The sequence below is a fragment of the Arachis ipaensis genome, chromosome B10 (assembly GCF_059453495.1).
Source record: "Arachis ipaensis isolate K30076 ecotype BB chromosome B10, ASM5945349v1, whole genome shotgun sequence".
NCBI lineage: Eukaryota > Viridiplantae > Streptophyta > Magnoliopsida > Fabales > Fabaceae > Arachis > Arachis ipaensis.
Genome location: NC_142435.1, coordinates 116,357,712 through 116,378,111, shown reverse-complemented (window position 1 = coordinate 116,378,111; position 20,400 = coordinate 116,357,712). Strand labels below are relative to the sequence as shown.

Sequence of the window (20,400 nt, the reverse complement as noted above, 5' to 3'; positions counted from 1 at the left end):
TTAGAAACCCAAGAGATACGCATTCAAGCCATTGCTAGTAGAACAGAGGTGGTTGTCAGGCACATGTTCATAGGTGAGAATGATGATGAGTGTCACGGATCATCACATTCATCAAGTTGAAGAACGAATGAATATCTTGGAGAAGAAATAGACTTGAGTTGAATAGAAAAACAATAGTACTTTGTATTAATTCATGAAGAACAGCAGAGCTCCACACCTTAATCTATGGTGTGTAGAAACTCCACCGTTGAAAATACATAAGAACAAGGTCTAGGCATGGCCGAATGGCCAGCCTCCAAACGTGTCTAAGATAGCATAAGACTTATCAAAGATTCCCCCTAAGTACAATAGTATAAGGTCCTATTTATAGAGAACTAGTAGCCTAGGGTTTACAGAAATCAGTAATTAATGCAGAAATCTTCTTCTGGGCCCACTTGGTGTGTGATTGGGCTGAGCATTGAAGCTTCCATGTGTAGAGACTTTTCTTGGAGTTAAACGCCAGCTTTTGTGCCAGTTTGGGCGTTTAACTCCAGCTTTTGTGCCAGTTTTGGAGTTAAACACCAGAATTCTTGAGCTGACTTAGAACACCTGTTTGGGCCATCAAATCTTAGGCAAAGTATGGACTATTATATATTTCTGAAAAGCCCAGGATGTCTACTTTCCAACGCAATTAAGAGCGCACCAATTGGGCTTCTATAACTCCAGAAAATCCACTTTGAGTGCAGGGAGGTCAGAATCCAACAGCATCTGTAGTCCTTTTTCAGCCTCTGAATCAGATTTTTGCTCAGGTCCCTCAATTTCAGCTAGAAAATATCTGAAATCACAGAAAAACACACAAACTCATAGTAAAGTCCAGAAGAGTGATTTTTATTTAAAAACTAATAAAAATATAAAAAAAACTAATTAAAATATACTAAAAACATACTAAAAACAATGCCAAAAAACGTATAAATTATCCGCTCATCAATAGCTAAAATGTATTATCACTCGTAACAAACTAACAATCACGTTTGTATTGATAATTATATTCAATTAATAATTTTTGAAAGGGTTTTGTGAAAAAACAGGCATTAGAGTAGAAGGATAGAATAATTAAAAATGCACAATGCCATACGGGCTTTTTCATAAACACTTAGTATGAATGGTAAATATGTTATTGAAAGTATTAAATTTGAACATGCAAGTAATCCAAAAATAGTTAGTGATAATTGTCAAACAACTCCTTAATAATTCACAAGCAATTATGGAAGAAGACAATCACCCAAGTAGATTTCTAACACCAAGTAAAATAATGCAAAAAAATAAATAAATAATAAGAAGAGAAGAAAGAAAATAGAAAGAAAGAAGAAAGGAAAAATAAGTAAATGCAATAATTTAAATGAGTAATAAAGTAGTAGAGGAGAGAAAGAAAAGAAACCTGATGAGGAAAAGGAAAGGAGGAGGAAACAGAAGTGGAAGGTAAGAAGGGAGAAGAAGGAAGGAAGAAGAAAGAAGTAAGAAAGAATAAAGAAAATAGGATTTGGGGAGGGGAAAGGGAAACGTAAATTAGGCGGCGTACAGGTTAAAGTGAGGCGGCGTATACGACGCGTACGCGTACGGCACACGTACGCGTGGTGCGCGCGATTTTCATTGTGACGCGTAAGTGTCAGACACGCGTGCGCGTGCCCTGGTTTGTGCGAATGGCGCAAAGGCAGCCGCGTGCACGCACAACTCTCTGTTCGCGTGGCTTGGGAGCCAAAATCTCATATGACGCATGCGCGTCATGTACGCGCACGCGTGGATGGCTCTTTTGAGAAATCGACGCGTACGCGTCAGGAACGCGTACGCGTGATGTGGTTTGTGCTCCCAGTACAGTTCCAGCTTCACACCATCATAACTTTCTGGCCATACATTACTTACGCTGATTTTTCATGTTCACGCGTGCGCGTCAGTGAGGTGTACGCGTGGTAGGCTGGAATCACAAGCGATGCGCACGTGTGAGGTACGCATACGCGTCATCTCGCTTCTGCGCTTGGCATGGGTCCAGCACCACTCCAGCCCAACTCTCTGTTCAGTTCCTCTTTACCATGTACGCACAAATGACGCGGACGCGTCAGTAATGCTTGCGCGTGGTGCATTTTTTTTATATATATGCAATATACAGATGCAAATGTAGACTATATGCAGAAATCATGAGAAGAGTCACTAAACGAAACTAAGAAGAGAGAAAAGAATGACCATACCATGGTGGGTTGTCTCCCACCTAGCACTTTGCTTTAACGTCCTTAAGTTGGACGGTCTTCAAGCTCATTCTGCTTTTGTTGGTGGGTCCTCCAAGAGGAAGATCTCTAGCTCTTTGTGTTCCTTCATCTTCTCACCATGATAAAGCTTTAGGAGATGTCCATTGACCTTGATGAAATTGGAACTTGAAGGATGACTCAGGTGGAAGACTCCATATGGCTCTGCTTTCTCCACTCTGTATGGACCTTCCCATCTGGATCTCAGTTTTTTTGGCATGAGTTTCAGCCTGGAGTTGTAAAGGAGAACCAGATCTCCAGGTCTAAACTCTCTTCTCTTGATATGCTTGTCATGCACAACCTTCACCTTCTCTTTGTATAATCTGGAGTTGTCATATGCTTCGAGTCAAAGGGTCTCCAGTTCTGCTAGTTGCAGCTTCCTCTCAGCACCATCTTTCTCAAATCCCATGTTGCACTCCCTCACAGCCCAGAAAGCCTTGTGTTCTACCTCCATTGGGAGGTGGCAAGCCTTTCCATACACTAGGCGAAAGGGACTCATCCCAATGGGTGTCTTGTACGCTGTTCGATATTCCCAAAGCACATCAACAAGTCTGGTGCTCCAGTCCTTCCTATGAGGCTTTACTATCTTCTCCAAAATGCGCTTTATTTCTCTGTTAGATACCTCTACTTGCCCATTGGTCTGGGATGGTAAGCTGTTGCCACTTTGTGAATAATTCCATGCTTCTTCAGTAATCCTGCTAGTCTCCTGTTACAAAAGTGAGTGCCTTGATCACTCACGATTGCTCGTGGTGATCCAAAGCGACAGATAATATATTTTCTAACAAAGGAGATAACAGTGTTAGCATCATCAGTGCGGGTAGGAATTGCTTCCACCCATTTAGAAACATAATCTACAGCTAACAATATATAAAGGTAACAACTAGAGTTTGGAAATGGACCCATGAAGTCAATGCCCCAAACATAAAAAATTTCACAGAAAAGCATAATCTGTTGGGACATCTCATCCCTCTTAGATATATTGCCAAACCTTTGGCATAGGAGACAAGATTTATAGAAGGTAGTAGCATCTTTAAAAAGAGTAAGCCACCAGAATCCACAGTCCAAAAATTTTCTAGCTATTTTTTGAGGGCCAAAATGTCCTCCACTCTCAGAAGAGTGGCAGGCCTCTAAAATGGACTGGAATTCTGATTGGGGCACACACCTTCTAATTATCTGGTCAGCACCATACCTCCATAAATATGGGTCATCCCATATATAATATTTGGACTCGCTTTTCAGCTTGTCTCTTTGATGCTTAGTAAAATTTGGAGGGAAAGTATGGCTAACTAGATATTGCATGCAAGCTATCAAATGGAAAAGAATCATTGATAAGAGTGGAGTCATCCTTGATGTGCTCAAGGCGACTCAAGTGGTCTGTCACTAAATTCTGGGAACCACTCCTATCCTTAATTTCTAAATCAAATTCTTGCAGTAACAGTATCCAACGTATTAACCTTGGTTTGGACTCTTTTTTAGCTAATAAATATATTAGAGCTGCATGGTCTGAGTACACTACCACCTTAGTACCAAGTAAATAGGCTCGGAATTTATCCAGAGTAAAAACAATAGCCAGAAGCTCTTTTTCAGTAGTAGTGTAATTAGACTAAGCAGCGTCTAAGGTCTTAGAAGCATAAGCAATTACGAAAGGATCCTTACCTTCGCGCTGAACCAGCGCCACTCCTACTGCATGGTTAGAGGCATCACACATAATCTCAAATGGCTGGCTCCAGTCTGGTCCTCTCACAATCGGAGCTTGAGTTAAGGCGATCTTCAGCTGATCAAATCCATTCATGCAGTCCTTACTCAGCTCGAACTTAACATCTTTCTGCAGCAGTCTGGACAAAGGCAATGCTACCTTATTGAAGTCCTTGATAAATCTCCTGTAGAAACCTGCATGGCCAAGGAACGAACGGACTTCCCTCACAGAAGAGGGGTAAGGCAAACTAGAAATGATATCTACCTTTTCTGGATCTACAGAAATACCAGTATTAGAAATAACATGTCCTAGTACAATACCTTGTTTTACCATAAAGTGACTTTTTCAAAATTTAAAACAAGGTTTGAACTAACACACCTGTCTAATACTCTAGCTAAACTATCCAAGTAAAGGCTAAATGAATCACCATATATGCTAAAATCATCCATGAAAACTTTCATACAGTTCTTAATAAGATTTGAGAAGATACTCATCATGCATCTTTGGAAAGTAGCCGGTGCATTACATAAGCCAAAAGGCATCCTTTTGTATGCATACGTTCCAAAGGAACATGTAAAAGTAGTCTTCTCCTGATCTTCAGGAGCTATATGAATTTGAAAATAGCCTGTATAACCATCTAAAAAGCAGTAATGTGATTTACCTGACAGGCAATCAAGCATCTGATCAATAAATGACAAGGGGTAATGATCCTTGCGAGTAGCTTGGTTGAGACGTCTGTAATCAATACAAACCCTCCATGAATTCTGCACTCTAGTTGTCAGGAGCTCTCCATGCTCATTCTTTTCTTTTGTGACTCCAGACTTCTTGGACACCACTTGTACTAGACTGACCATTCACTATTTGAGATGGGGTAGATGATATCTGCTTCAAGTAGCCTGGTCACTTCTTTCTTGACAACTTCTAAGATGGTGGGGTTCAGTCTCCTTTAAGGTTGACGGACAGGCCTTGATCCCTCTTCTAAAAATATCCTATGCTAAAAAATTTGAGGGCTGATGTCTACTATATCCGCCAAACTCCACCCAATTGCTTTTTTGTGTCTTCTCAACACACTGAGCAGCTGCTCCTCCTATTGGGAAGTGAATTCCCTTGCAATAATAACTGGGAGCTTCTGATTGTCCTCAAGGTAAGCATACTTGAGGTGGGGTGGAAGGGGCTTTAATTCCAGTTTCTGCTCATGGCTAGGCACTTGATCATCTGGAGCCAGTGATGGTTGTAATGTGTCTTCATCTTGTCCAGGAGGTGTCCCCACACTTGCATCTTGCTCCATGTGCCTCTCTTCTACTTCCTCCTGGTGGACTATAGCTACCGTCTCATCAATGATGTCGCACTGGAAGATGGAATGATCTTCAGGAGCATGCTTCATAGCTTCATCCAGATTAAAGCTCACTGCTCTACCATCTATCTCAAAAAAGTAGGTTCCTGAGTAGGCATCCAGCTTGAACTTTGAAGTCTTCAGGAAAGGCCTTCCAAGCAGGATGGATGATGGTCTTCCTGAGTCATTAAGGGGCATCTCCAAAATATAGAAGTCAATAGGAAATGTGATCCCCTTAATGCTCACCAGCACGTCCTCAGCAATTCTAGCCACAGAGATAATGCTTTTATCTGCTAAAATAAAACGAGCTACCGACCTTTTTAAGGGAGGAAGCCTTAAAGCATCATATACAGACAATGGCATTATACTAACACACGCTCCTAAATCACACATACAGTAAGGAAATTTCACACCATCTATAGTAATAGTAACCATGCATGGACCTGGGTCACTACATTTTTCAGGTATATCACCTACTAAAGCAAAAATGGAACTACCTAGAGGAATAATTTCTAAATTCTATAATTTATCTTTATGCATGCACAAATCCTTTAGAAATTTAGCATATTTAGGTACTTGCTGAATGGCATCAAAAAGTGGAATGGTTACCTCAACCTTTTTGAATATTTCTACCATTTTAGGGTCTAGTTGCATCTGCTTTCTGGACTTCCTAGCAAGGTGTGGAAATGGGATAGGAATGGCGCCACTGGCAGCTTCTGCGTCCCTTGGTGCTCCATTCCTTGGCTGAGCTGCTTCTTCTTCAACCAAGTCTTGTACTACATCCTCTTCTTCAGCATCCTCTACCTCCACAACATTTTTAACTTGAATGTTTTCCTTTGAGCTTGGCTCCTCATGATTCCTTCTTGCAATGTGGTTCTAGACCTCAAAGTGATGGCATTGATGCCACCTTTTAGGTTGGGTATAGGTTGAGAAGGAATTGTACTAGATTTTGAAGGTTGAGTGTTGGAGGTACTCGACGATCCCATCTGAGAGACGAGAGCTTGTATAGCAGAAGTCAAACCAGTAAGTGTGTTTTCCATGGTCGTTTGTCTTTGTGCAAGAGAGTGAAGCAACTCGTCATTGGGAGAGGAAGATGGGTAAGTAATTTGGGGGACCTGCTGTTGGTTGTTCTGAGGCGCTTGGGACTGCCTTTGGTGAGGTACTCTGTAAGGCTGGTTTTGGTTCTGCTGTCTGTTGTTGTTGTTCCACCTCTGATTTCCATTGTTGTCTCTGCCTTCTCTATTGTAGTTATCCCTCCATCCTTAGTTGGAATTATCTCTCCATCCCTGGTTGGACGTATCTCTCCATCTCTGGTTGGAGTTGTCTTGTCAACCTTGATTCTGGTTTCTACCTTGGTTGTAATTGCCGCCTTGTTGATTGTATCCTTGATTCGGGCGGTCATAGAAATTATGAGTAGCTGCCAAGGTGTTGTCTTCTTGTTGGAGCTGTGGACACTCATCAGTGTAATGAGTGTAATCAGCACATATTCTGCATACTCTTTGAGGAACTAACTATTGACTTTGTTGTGGTGAGGGAGGCTGAGGTTGTTGTTGATTCAGCTGCATCAGCTTCAGTAGGTTGGTCATCTCACATATAGCCTGTGTGAAGGCAGTAGTCTCACTACTAGAGGAAACCTCTGCAACAGCCTTGGGGTGGTTGTTCCTGTGCCTGTGGTTCCAAGTGGACTCAGCTAGGTCACTGATCAGTTGCCACGCCTCATCTGCGGTCTTGTACTTTTTCAGAGAACCATTACTTGCACCATCCAATGTAGTCTTATCCCGAGGCTTCATGCCTTGAGTAAAGTAGCTAATCAACACCAACCTGTCAATCATGTGGTGGGGGCATGCATCTAGAAGATTCTTGAAGCGCTCCCAATACTCATAAAGAGTCTTCGATTCGCCTTGAACAATGCAGGAAATCTCCTTCCTCAGTGTATCTATAACTTCAGCTAGAAAGTATTTTTCCAAGAATTCTCTCCTGAGCGTATCCCAGTTAGTAACAGTTGCTTCAGGTTGGGAGTAGTACCACTCCGTCGCCTTTCTCTCAAGAGAAAACGGGAAGGCAGTTAGCAGAATGGAAGTTTCATCTGCACTGTGATGCCTAACAGTAGAACAGGCTGTCTAAAAATCCCTGAGCTGCTTGATAGGCTCCTGAGCAGGTAAGCCATGAAACTTAGGCATCAAGTTGATTAGCACAGTCTTCAGTTCAAAATCTGCAGCCAGATTTGGGTGACGCACTTGATACGTTTGAAGAGTAAAGTCTGGAGCTCCAGCTTCCTGGAGAGTAATCCTCCTGGGCTCTGCCATATTACCTGCACGTAAATCAACCGAATTAGTAGAAAATGAGCTTGTTTCTTCCTTAGATGGTGCTTCAGATTTGCCCTCAGATGAGACTGGTGAATTGATAATAACCACTTTACCACCGTCAGAGGCTAACCTACGCCGAGCTCGCCTAATACTTGAAAGACAGAAAGAGGCCTTTCAATTTCAGGATCAAACGCGGCTAAGCTCGGATCAGGCAGCAAACGCGTCATTCAATGAAAGAAATATACAGCTCATAGTAATAAAATAAAATAAAATACACGAAAATTAAAAATATGTACACCAACTGATAATTTAGCAAGCTATTGCAACTCCCTAGCAACGGCGCCAAAATTTGATAGGGGCGGAAATCAGCCAGTAAGAAATTAATGTGAGAAATACGTTGCAAGTACAGTTCTTAACCAGCAAAAATCCGCTTATCAATTTAGAAAGGTTGTCACAAAATTAGAATAAAAATACTGGGAGTATGAATCGCAGGTCGTCTCCCAACGAGTTGACAAAAGGGTGCTATCTTATTAATCAGGAGTTTTCCGAGAAATTTTGAGAGTTGAATAAGAGAAAATAAATAATTGTAAATTAGCGCAATGAAAATTAAAAGAGATTATTATATTCAAAATAAAAAGCCTTGACCGGGGGCATGATTAATTGGAAGTTCTATCCTTGTTGGAATTCTCTCAAGTGTAGTATCAAGAGGTTGTTGTTTTCACTTAGTTAACCCTTACTAAATAAAGGAAAGTCAAGTGATTAAGCTAACTCTTATTCGCAAATCCTAATCCTCTCCCTTGGGAAGGACTAGCGTTAGTAAATAGAGAATTAGCTAACAACTTCCAATTTAACTAATCACTTGAGCATTCTAACTCTAGGGTCTCCATTTAATCAACCCCCAAGTCAAGTTGGGAGTCTACTCCATTGACATGAAAATTACTTGCACAGAATTAAAAAGGGAATGAAAGGAAGACATGATAAACAATAACTAAAAATTAATTAAAAGTAAAAGTAATCCTTTGCATTAATAAATTCTAAAAATAATCCAATTGTAACTCTGAACAAAGATTAGGGATATCGAAGAGTAAGGGAATAAGAAAACAAACTAGAATAGTAGCAACTTCAACGGAGGTAATGACTCTTCTCAATATCCAAAGCAAAAGCATAAAACTAGAAATCTATGAATGTCAAAGAAAACCTAGAGGAAGAATAATTTCTCCCCTAAGATCTTCACTAAACTAAAACTATGCTAATGAGAATGTGTGTTGAGTCTCTGCATGTCCCCTGGCTCTACTATGTGTTTTTGGGCCGGAAACTGGGTCCAAACACGGCCCAAAATCGCCCCCAGTATTTTCTGTGATTTCTGCAGATCGCGCATGTCACGCGTACGCGTCAATCACGCGTACGTGTCGCTGGTCATCTTCGCGTGCCACACGTACGCGTCAGGCACGCGCACGCGTCGTCTTGCAGAACTCCAATCCAAGCGTACGCGTCAGGTACGCGCACGCGTCACTGTGAAAATCTCCAGATCACGTGCACGCGTGAGCCATGCGTGCGCGTCGATGCTCGCTAGTTATCTCCTTTATTTCTTGTGTTCCTTCCATTTTGCGAGTTTCCTCTCCATCCTCTAAGCCATTCCTGCCCTATAAAGCCTGAAAATACTGAACACACAGATCACGGCATCGAATGGTATAAAGAGGGATTAAAAAACATAAATTAAAGGTTAAGGAAGCAAGTTTTTAATCATAGAGTAAAATTGGGAAGGAATTGTAAAAATCATGCAATCTATATGAATAAGTGTGCAAAGACTTGATGAAACCACTCAATTGAGCACAAGATAATCCATGAAATAGTGGTTTATCAGGTGTGTAAACTTGAATTTCTGCAACACTTAAAAATTTTGCCCACCCTGCAGAATCTGTGTACGTGAGCAGGTGTATGCGTACGCGGCACGGCCATTCCCTTTGGGTTTGGTATCTCACGTACGTGAGCAGGTGTATGCGTACGCGAGAACTGAATTTTTGAGGGGTTACGTACGCGAATGTTAGCACGCAGCGCTGCCAATCTTCTCAGGATGAATCCCCGCGTACACGAACCAGTGACACGTACATGGAACCCCTATTTTCAACAAAATGAGTTTTGTATTTTAAAACATAAATTTAAACATCTAAACCTCTATTTTTACTCTCTTAGACCCTAAATATTAGTTTTAAGTATAGTGAAGATATTAAGCTATGAAAATGGGAAAACTTGGAGGTGAAAAAAGCTTGAGACATGATGAATTATGAAGGAGAAGTGCAGAAATATAATGTATATATGATGAATATGGCCATAATGAATGATTATGCATGAGTATGAATGAATATGAATGATTATGTGGCTTATGCACTTCTTTTATCTGAGATACAAGTTTTCTTGGGTAAGATGCAGTGGCTTGCCACCACGTGCTCCAGCTCAAGACTCGATACTCTGTTGACCCTATGTCGCAAGATGTGGCCGGGCACTTTAACGCCCCGAAAATTCCCCTAATAAGCAGAATTTATTTATGATTGAGAAAAAGCTATGCATAGACTCTTAGGATGCGCACACGGGGGACTGTCCAGGGTTTAGCAGTCGGACATGTTGGGTTGGCTTTATAACCGATAGATGAGACTCATCAGCCATAGGACAGACATACATCATATGCATTTGTTTGTTTTGTTTGAATGTGCATTAATTGAGTTTGCCTATGTGATTATTATGCTTACCTGCTAAACTTGCTACCTGTGATTGATTTGTCTTCATTGTTTGTCTGTGTTTTGAAGTTATGGAGGAATGGAGGATCTTGAGGAACCCAGAGGTGGAAGATAGGGCTTAATTTAGAAAGGAAAGTAGGAATAGAACCTTAAACAACCTATCCCATTTATGATTTTCTGTTTATAAACTTTAAGACTTAAATCTGAGTGTCAGAGTTTTAGGATCACCTCTGGCTTTCCCGGGATCTTATGTACTATATATGCTGGCACTATTACCATACTGAAAACTCCCAGTTCTCATTCCATATGGATATCTGTGTTTTTCATATACAAGTCGAGAGGCACCTCCTTAGGCGTCTCGAGTTATTGTTGCAGCAGAGTGGGATATTTCTTTTGGGTTGTGTTTTGTATATATATATATATATATATATATATATATATATATATATAGACTTCTCCTGTGTTACATTTTGTTATTGTACTTCATAGAGGCTTCTGATGGAGAACTAGGGTTACGTTATGGTATTTTGTATTTTGGGATTATATGTACATATGTAAATATTCTCCGGCCAGCCTTAGCTTCGCAAGTTGAGCCCGGAGCATGAATATTCTGTACCTTGACATTCCACTCTTATATATATGTGCGTGTGCTTGTGTGTGTGTGCGCGCGTGCGTGCATGCGTGCGTGCGTGTGTGTGTGTGAGTCTATTCTATTTTCGTATGCTAGTAATCGTTAGTTTTGAGAAAGGTCTCACAAAAAAAGCTCTTTTTGCCTAGTTCCACTTATGGAAGAAACGAAGTCCAAATTCCAACAGAATGGTATTTTGTTTATGTGCATAGATGATGACAAGTCATCTTAGCCTAGTTTTACTAGTCTTTTCCTTTGTTTTTATTAAGTTTTATGCACTTTCTTGCATTATAAGTAAGTAATTTGGAATGGAATTGCATGGTTTCTTTGAATCAATCAACCACCATTTAATTGATACTAAATCATGAGGTTTAAGCTAAATTTAATTGATATTTAAATGATTTATAAACCTTGTGAATTTGGTGATACTTTGATTGGTTGTATTGATTACTTGTAGGTGAAGAAAAGAAGAAAATAAGAAAGCGTGACCTAAGAAGCGTGGCCCAAGGAAGAGAAGAATGTGGCAAAAGAAACAAAGAGGTGTGGCATAATGAAGGAGGCAAACCACAACACTCAACTGGGAGCACAACAAAGAACTAAGGAAGCAAGCTTGGATGCTACGCTCTCCTTGAAAGCGGAGCACAATTTGGAACCAAGAAACAAAGGAGGGAAGAATGATGCTCCGCTCTCCTTGAGAGCATTATCGGGCTTCACTCAAGAATAAATTCAAGGAAGAAGTTTGCTAGTGAAGGCTACAAGGCTCGAACTCATGAGCAAGGGGGATTGGGGGAGCGCTACTCACAAAGGAAATAAGCCAAAAATTGGCCAAAGGCATCCCCCAAGTTTTGAACCCAAGACACTCCCACTCAATGCATGCGCCATCCTTGTTTCCTTCACAAAGAAAAGGAGCCAGCATGCCTCCAACAAGTTTCGAACTTGGGACCTCACCCAAGCAAAAGCAATGCTCCGCTCCCAAGGAGAGCAGAGCGCTACTCTCTTCACTCCTTGCACAATCTTGACACGGCCAGGGAAACTTGGAGCGCAACATGACACGGTCAGGAGGAGTTGGAGCGCACAAGACACACACCAAGCCACAATGCTCCGCTCCCCACAAGAGCAGAGCGCTATCCTGAATGCCTCCCAAGCCTTGGCACGCAACAAGGAGCTCCAACACAAGCCTCAATGCTCCACTCCCCACAAGAGCAGAGCACTCCACTGGGAGCAATTTCTCTTGGGCTGAAAATTCAATTAAAAATCCAATTAAATTCAAATCTTCACCAAATTAAAAATCCCACCCAAATTCTTAAATCCAAGAATAGAAAGTGTATAAATAGAAGCTAGTTTGATTTAGTTAGGGACTTTTTGAACCTTTTGCTTCTTAGAGAATTTTCATTTTGTAATTTTTAGAGTTTTTACTTTGAATTTGGATCTTGGAGAATTTGGAAGGAGAATTGATCTCTCTTCTTCCTTGTTCTTACTTGAGCACTCTTTACTTCTTGTCTTGGATCTTGGGTGAAGAATTGAAGAAATTCAGTTTCAATCTCTCCTTGAGATCTCTTGTTTTATCATTCTGTATAATTCTAAGAATTTTGATTTGATTTCAAATTCTGTTTACTGCTTTCACTCTTCTACTTCTTCTGCAATTTAATTTTCCATTTCTTTTGCAATTGTTCCTGTTAGATCAAGGAAGGATTTGAGATCTAGACTTGTTTTCTAGTCTCTTCCACTCCTGAGATCTTCAATCTCTCTTTTAACTTCTGCAATCAAGATACATTTACTTTCTGTTTAAATTCTTCAAGCAAATTTACTTCTCTTGTTTAGATCTATTGCATTTGGATTTATTTTCTCCTTCTTTGTTAATTGTCATTTTACTTCAGCTTGTTTAATTTCTGCAATCCCAGCTCCCAATTCCTTCTATAATTCAAGCAATTTACCTTTCTTGCACTTTAAGATTCAGTTGTTTACATTTCTTGTAATCTAAGTTTCTGTAATTTAATTTGCTTGTTCTTTAAGATTCAGCACTTTTATTTTCTGTTCTCTTTAATCTACTGCAATTCTTCCCTCTCCCTTTATATTTCAAGCAATTTAGCTTCTGTCAATCACAAACCACTCAAACCAATACTTGATTTGCTTGACTAAATCAACCACTAAACTAAAATTGCTCAATCCTTCAATCCCTGTGAGATCGACCTCACTCATGTGAGTTATTATTACTTGATGCGACCCGGTACACTTGTCGGTTAGTTTTAGGTATTTGGAATTCATTTTCCAAAATACACCATAAATAGATATCAGCCGGATTCTCGCCCAATCCTATCAAAAATCTCTTGGAATGAAGTTTCAGATTTAGATGTAATTTTGGAGGAAATTAGAGCATATTTGGAGAAGTATCAACCATAGTAACCGCAACACATCACAGGAGGAGAAGAATCATTAGATTTTAATTTTCAGGTTCAACCACACAGCAACAACAAGAAAAATCAACATAAATTTTAGATCAAGCAATAATTCAACAATCATCATTGTCAATTAGTAATTACAATAAAGCAGCAACACAATTTTAGCAACAACAAAAAATTCATGCCATAATTTAAAAATTATAGATGCAAAAAAAGAAGAAGTGATAGGACTGCATATTGAGAGTGTAGATCTAAGGAATTCTATTGAGAAAAGTGTGACCTCACTCATAATGGATTTGTTGTCGCATGGCAGAGCGTGCGGTGCCTCAGTGAAGGAGGAAGGAGAAAAGACGGCGATTGAAGGCAACGACAGGGAGCATAGCAGCAATGAGAATGGTTGTGCGATGAATTGTAACGATGGTGCGCAGAAATTGTGATTACACTTTGATTATGTAAAATTCATTGCTCTTTCTTTCCCTGGCAATGGCGCCAAAAACATGATGCCAATACCATGGTTCACAACTTCGCACAACTAACCAGCAAGTGCACTGGGTCGTCCAAGTAATACCTTACGTGAGTAAGGGTCGAATCCTACGGAGATTGTTGGTATGAAGCAAGCTATGGTCACCTTGTAAATCTCAGTCAGGCGGATATAAAATAGTAATGGGGTTTTCGAAAATAATTAATAAAATAGAGATAGAAATACTTATGTAAATCATTGGTGAGAATTTCAGATAAGCGAATAGAGATGCTTTCGTTCCTCTAAACCTCTGCTTTCCTGCTATCTTCATCCAATCAGCCTTACTCCTTTCCATGGCTGGCTTTATGTGATGCATCACCATTGTCAATGGCTACTTTCGGTCTTCTCTCGAGAAAATGATCCAAATGCCCTGTCACGGCACGGCTAATCGTCTGGAGGCATCACCCTTGTCAATGGTTACATCCTATCCTCTCAGTGAAAATGGTCAACGCACCCTGTCACGGCACGGCTATTCATCTGTCGGTTCTCGATCATGCTGGAATAGGATTTACTATCCTTTTGCGTCTGTCACTACGCCCAGCAATCGCGAGTTTGAAGCTCGTCACAGTCATTCAATCATTGAATCCTACTCGGAATACCACAGACAAGGTTTAGACTTCCGGATTCTCTTGAATGCCGCCATCATTCTAGCTTACACCACGAAGATTCTGATTAAGAGATCTAAGAGATACTCATTCAATCTAATGTAGAACGGAAGTGGTTGTCAGGCACGCGTTCATAGGGAATGATGATGATTGTCACGTTCATCACATTCAGATTGAAGTGCGAATGAATATCTTGGAAGCGAAATAAGATGAATTGAATAGAAAACAGTAGTACTTTGCATTAATCTTTGAGGAACAGCAGAGCTCCACACCTTAATCTATGGAGTGCAGAAACTCTACCATTGAAAATACATAAGTGAAAGGTCTAGGCATGGCCGAATGGCCAGCCCCTCTGATCTAAGAACCAGGCGTCCAAAGATGAACAATGGATTAAAACTGAGACCAAAGATGATCCAAAGATGGTTCCAAAGATAGCATACAACTGATCAAAGATGTCTAATACAATAGTAAAAGGTCCTATTTATAATAAACTAGCTACTAGGGTTTACAAAAGTAAGTAATTGATGCATAAATCCACTTTCGGGGCCCACTTGGTGTGTGCTTGGGCTGAGCTTGAAGTCTACGCGTGGAGAGGTCATTCTTGGAGTTGAACGCCAGCTTTTGTGCCATTTTGGGCGTTGAACTCCACTTTGCAACTTGTTTCTGGCGCTGGATGCCAGAATTGGGCAGAGAGTTGGCGTTGAATGCCAGTTTACGTCATCTAATCTTAGGCAAAGTATGGACTATTATATATTGCTGGAAATCCCTGGATGTCTACTTTTCAACGCAATTGGAAGCGCTCCATTTTGAGTTCTGTAGCTCCAAAAAATCCATTTTGAGTACAGGGAGGTCAGAATCCAACAGCATCAGCAGTCCTTCTTCAACCTCTGAATCTGATTTTTGCTCAAGTCCCTCAATTTCAGTCAGAAAATACCTGAAATCACAGAAAAACACACGAACTCATAGTAAAGTCCAAAAATGTGAATTTAACATAAAAACTAATGAAAACATCCCTAAAAGTAACTAGATTCTACTAAAAACATACTAAAAATAATGCCAAAAAGCGTATAAATTATCCGCTCATCACAACACCAAACTTTAATTGTTGCTTGTCCCCAAGCAACTGAAAATCAAATAGGATAAAAAGAAGAGAATATACTATAAATTCCAACCTATCAATGAAACATAGCTCCAATTAAATGAGCGGGACTTATAGCTTTTTGCCTCTTGAATAGTTTTGGCATCTCACTTTATCCATTGAAGTTCAGAATGATTGGCATCTATGGGAACTCATAGTTCAGATAGTGTTATTGATTCTCCTAGTTCAGTATGATAATTCTTGAACACAGCTATTTTATGAGTCTTGGCCGTGGCCCTAAGCACTTTGTTTTCCAGTATTACCACCGGATACATAAATGCCACAGACACATAATTGGGTGAACCTTTTCAGATTGTGACTCAGCTTTGCTAAAGTCCCCAATTAGAGGTGTCCAGGGTTCTTAAGCACACTCTTTTTTTTTTTGCTTTGGACCTTGACTTTAACTGCTCAGTCTCAAGTTTTCACTTGACACCTACACGCCACAAGCACATGGTTAGGGACAGCTTGGTTTAGCCGCTTAGACCAGGATTTTATTCCTTTAGGCCCTCCTATCCACTGATGCTCAAAGCCTTGGGATCCTTTTTATTTGCCCTTGCCTTTTGGTTTTAAGAGCTTTTGGCTTTTTCTGCTTGCTTTTTCTTTTTCTTTCTATATTTTATTTTTTTTTCGCCTATTTTTTTTCTCTTCAAGCTTTGTTCTTTGCTGCTTTTTCTTGCTTCAAGAATCATTTTTATGATTTTTCAGATTATCAAATAACATGTCTCCTAGTCATCATTCTTTCAAGAGCCAACATATTTAACATTCTTAAACAACAACTTCAAAAGACATATGCACTATTCAAGCATTCATTCAGAAAACAAGAAGCATTGTCACCACATCAATATAATTAAACTAAGTTCAAGGATAAATTCGAAACTCATGTACTTCTTGTTCTTTTGAATTAAAACAGTTTTTTATTTAAGAGAGGTGATGGATTCATAGGACATTCATAACTTTAAGACATAGTTACTAACTACTAATGATCATGTAATGAAGACACAAACATAGATAAGCACTTAACATAGAAAACATAGAACAGGGAAAGTAAGAATAAGGAATGAGTCCACCTTAGTGATGATGGCGTTTTCTTCTTGAGGAACCAATGATGTTCTTGAGCTCTTCTATGTCTCTTCCTTGCCTTTGTGGCTTGATTCCTAGTTATTTTTGGTATTTCTCTCCTCAGTTGCTTCCAATAACTATGTGGAGGGAAGTGTATCCCCTGAGGTATCTCAGGGATCTCTTGATTTGCAGCCACATGTTCTACCACTGAGCTATAGATCCTTTACATAATTGTTTTACCACACCAAACTTAGAATGTTGCTCGCCCTCGAGCAAAAGAAGAAGGAATAGATGAAGAAGAGGGTGTGGAAAAAAAAACTAGGATTATGAGGAAGGAAGGTGGGGATCCTGTGGGGTCCACAGATCCTGAGATGATCCTGTGAGGTCCACAGATCTTGAGGTGTCAAGGCATTTACATCCCTGCACCAATATAGGCATGCAAAATGCCCTTGCACATAACTCTGGGCGTTCAGCGCCAGGTTGGTGCTCATTTTGGGCGTTCAACGCCCATTTGTTGCCATTTCTGGCGTTGAACGCCAAAACCATGCTTGTTCTGGGCGTTCAGCGCCAGCTCCTCTCCAGGGTGCAATTCTGGCGTTCAACGCCCAGATGATGCCCATTTTGGGCGTTCAGCGCCCAGATACTGCCCATTTTAGGTGTTCAGCGCCAGAACCATGCTCTGTTCTGGCGTTGAACGCCAGGCAGGTGCTTCCTCCAGGGTGTGATTTTTCTTCCGCTGTTTTTGATTCTGTTTCTAAATTTTTCGTTTATTTTGTGACTCCACATGATCATGAACCTAAGAAAACATGAAAAACAAAAATAAAATTAGATAAATAAACATTGGGTTGCCTCCCAACAAGCGCTTCTTTAATGTCAATAGCTTGACAGTGGGCTCTCATGGAGCCTCACAGATGTGCAGAGCTTTGTTGAGACCTCCCAACACCAAACTTAGAGTTTGGATATGGGGGTTTGACACCAAACTTAGAGTTTGGTTGTGGCCTCCTAACACCAAACTTAGAGTTTGACTGTGGGGGCTTTGTTTGACTCTGCTTTGAGAGAAGCTTTTTCTACTTCTTCTCCATGGATGCAGAGAGAGATTCTTGAGTTGTAAACACAAGGTTGTCCTGATTTATTTGAAGGATCAATTCTCCTCTGTCCACATCAATCACAGCTCTTGCTGTGGCTAAGAAAGGTCTTCCTAGGATGATGGATTCATCCTCTTCCTTTCCAGTATCCAAGACTATGAAATTAGTATGGATGTAAAGGCCTTCAACCTTCACTAACACATCCTCTACTTGTCCATAAGCCTGTTTTCTTGAATTGTCTGCCATCTCTAATGAGATTTTAGCAGCTTGCACCCCATAGATTCCCAGTTTCTCTATTACAGAGAGGGGCATGAGGTTTATCCCTGAACCAAGATCACACAGAGCCTTAAAGATCATGGTGCCTATGGTACAAGGTATTATGAACTTTCCAGGATCCTGTCTCTTCTGAGGCAATGTCAGTTGATCCAGATCACTTAGTTCATTGGTGAACAAGGGAGGTTCATCTTCCCAAGTCTCACTACCAAATAATTTAGCATTTAGCTTCATGATTGCACCAAGGAACTTGGCAGCTTGCTCTTCAGTAACATCCTCATTCTCTTCAGAAGAGGAATACTCATCAGAGCTCATGAATGGCATAAGGAGGTTCAATGGAATCTCTATGGTCTCTAGATGAGCCTCAGAGTCCTTTGGTTCCTCAGAGGGAAGCTCCTTATTGATCACTGGACGTCCCAGGAGGTCTTCTTCCTTGGGATTCACGTCCTTCTCCTCTCTTGTGGGTTCGGCCATGGTAATTAATTCAATGGCCTTGCACTCTCCTTTTGGATTCTCTTCTGTATTGCTTGGGAGAGTACTAGGAGGGATTTCAGTGATTCTTTTACTCAGCTGGCCCACTTGTGCTTCCAAATTTCTAATGGAAGACCTTGTTTCATTCATGAAACTCACAGTGGCCTTAGATAGATCAGAGACTAAATTTACTAAGCTAGATGGATTCTGCTCAGAATTCTCTATCTGTTGCTGAGTGGATGATGGAAAAGGCTTGCTATTGCTAAACCTGTTTCTTCCACCATTATTAAAGCCTTGTTGAGGCTTTTGATCCTTCCATGATTGATTTGGGTGATTTCTCCATGATGGATTATATGTGTTTCCATAAGGTTCACCCATATAATTTACCTCTACTATTGCAGGGTTCTCAGGATCATAAGCTTCTTCTTCAGAAAATGCCTCTTGAGTACTGTTGGATGCAGCTTGCATTCCATTCAGACTATGAGAAATCATATTGACTTGCTAAGTCAATATTTTGTTCTGAGCCAATATGGCATTCAGAGTATCAATTTCAAGAACTCCCTTCTTCATAGGCATCCCATTACTCACATGATTCCTCTCAGAAGTGTACATGAACTGGTTATTAGCAACCATGTCAATGAGTTCTTGAGCTTCTGCAGGCGTTTTCTTTAGGTGAATGGATCCACCTACAGAAGTATCCAATGACATCTTTGATAGCTCAGATAAACCATCATAGAATATATCCAGGATGGTCCATTCTGAAAGCATGTCAGAAGGACACTTTTTGGTCAGCTGCTTGTATCTTTCCCAAGCTTCATAGAGGGATTCACCTTCCTTCTGTCTGAAGGTCTGAACATCCACTCTAAGCTTGCTCAGCTTTTGAGGAGGAAAGAACTTGGCTAAGAAAGTCGTGACCAGCTTATCCCAAGAGTTCAGGCTGTCTTTGGGTTGAGAGTCCAACCACACTCTAGCTCTGTCTCTTACAGCAAAAGGGAAAAGCATGAGCCTGTAGACTTCAGGATCTACTCCATTAGTCTTAACAGTATCACAGATCTGCAAGAATTCAGTTAAGAACTGAAAAGGATCTTCAGATGGAAGTCCATGAAACTTGCAGTTCTGCTGCATCAGAGAAACTAGCTGAGGTTTCAGCTCAAAGTTGTTTGCTCCAATGGCAGGAATGGAGATGCTTCTTCCATGTAAATTGGGATTAGGTGCAGTAAAGTCACCAAGCATCCTCCTTGCATTATTATTATTTTTGGCTGCCATCTCTTCTTCTTGTTCAAAAATTTCTGACAGGTGCTTGCTGGTTTGTTGTAATTTAGCTTCTCTTAATTTTCTCTTCAGAGTCCTTTCAGGTTCTGGATCTGCTTCAACAAGGATGTTCTTGTCCTTGCTCCTGCTCATATGACAAAGAAGAGGGCACAGAAAAATAATAATAATAGGGATCCTTTTTACCCAAGTATAGAGGTTCCCTTTAGGTGAGTGGAAGAAAAGGAGAAGAAAAGAGAGAGAGGGAATTTTCGAAAATTGTTTTTGAAAAATGGTTAGTGATTTTCGAAAATAGTTTTTGAAAAAGGTTAGTGATTTTTTTTTCGAAAATTAAAATAAAAAAATTAAAATAATTAGTTAATTAAAAAGAATTTTTGAAAAAGAGGGAAGATATTTTCGAAAATTAGAGAGAGAGAGTTAGTTAGGTGGTTTTGAAAAAGGTAAGAAACAAACAAAAAGTTAGTTAGTTAGTTGAAACAAATTTTGAAAAGATAAGAAGTTAGGAGGTTAGAAAAGATATTTTGCAATCACTTTTTTGAAAAAGGTAAGATAAGAAGATATTTTTGAAAAGATATGATAGAAATTAATTTTTGAAAAAGATTTGATT

At 40.2% G+C, this 20,400-nt stretch overlaps 1 non-coding gene across 1 annotated transcript; it reads left to right on the top strand.

Annotated features, from left to right (window-relative positions):
* Positions 1-19,286: 19,286 nt before the first annotated feature.
* Positions 19,287-19,394, top strand: LOC148581414 (small nucleolar RNA R71). The gene has a single exon (XR_015899034.1). It is a non-coding gene; the product is annotated as a small nucleolar RNA R71 (small nucleolar RNA).
* The last annotated feature ends 1,006 nt before the right edge of the window (positions 19,395-20,400 follow it).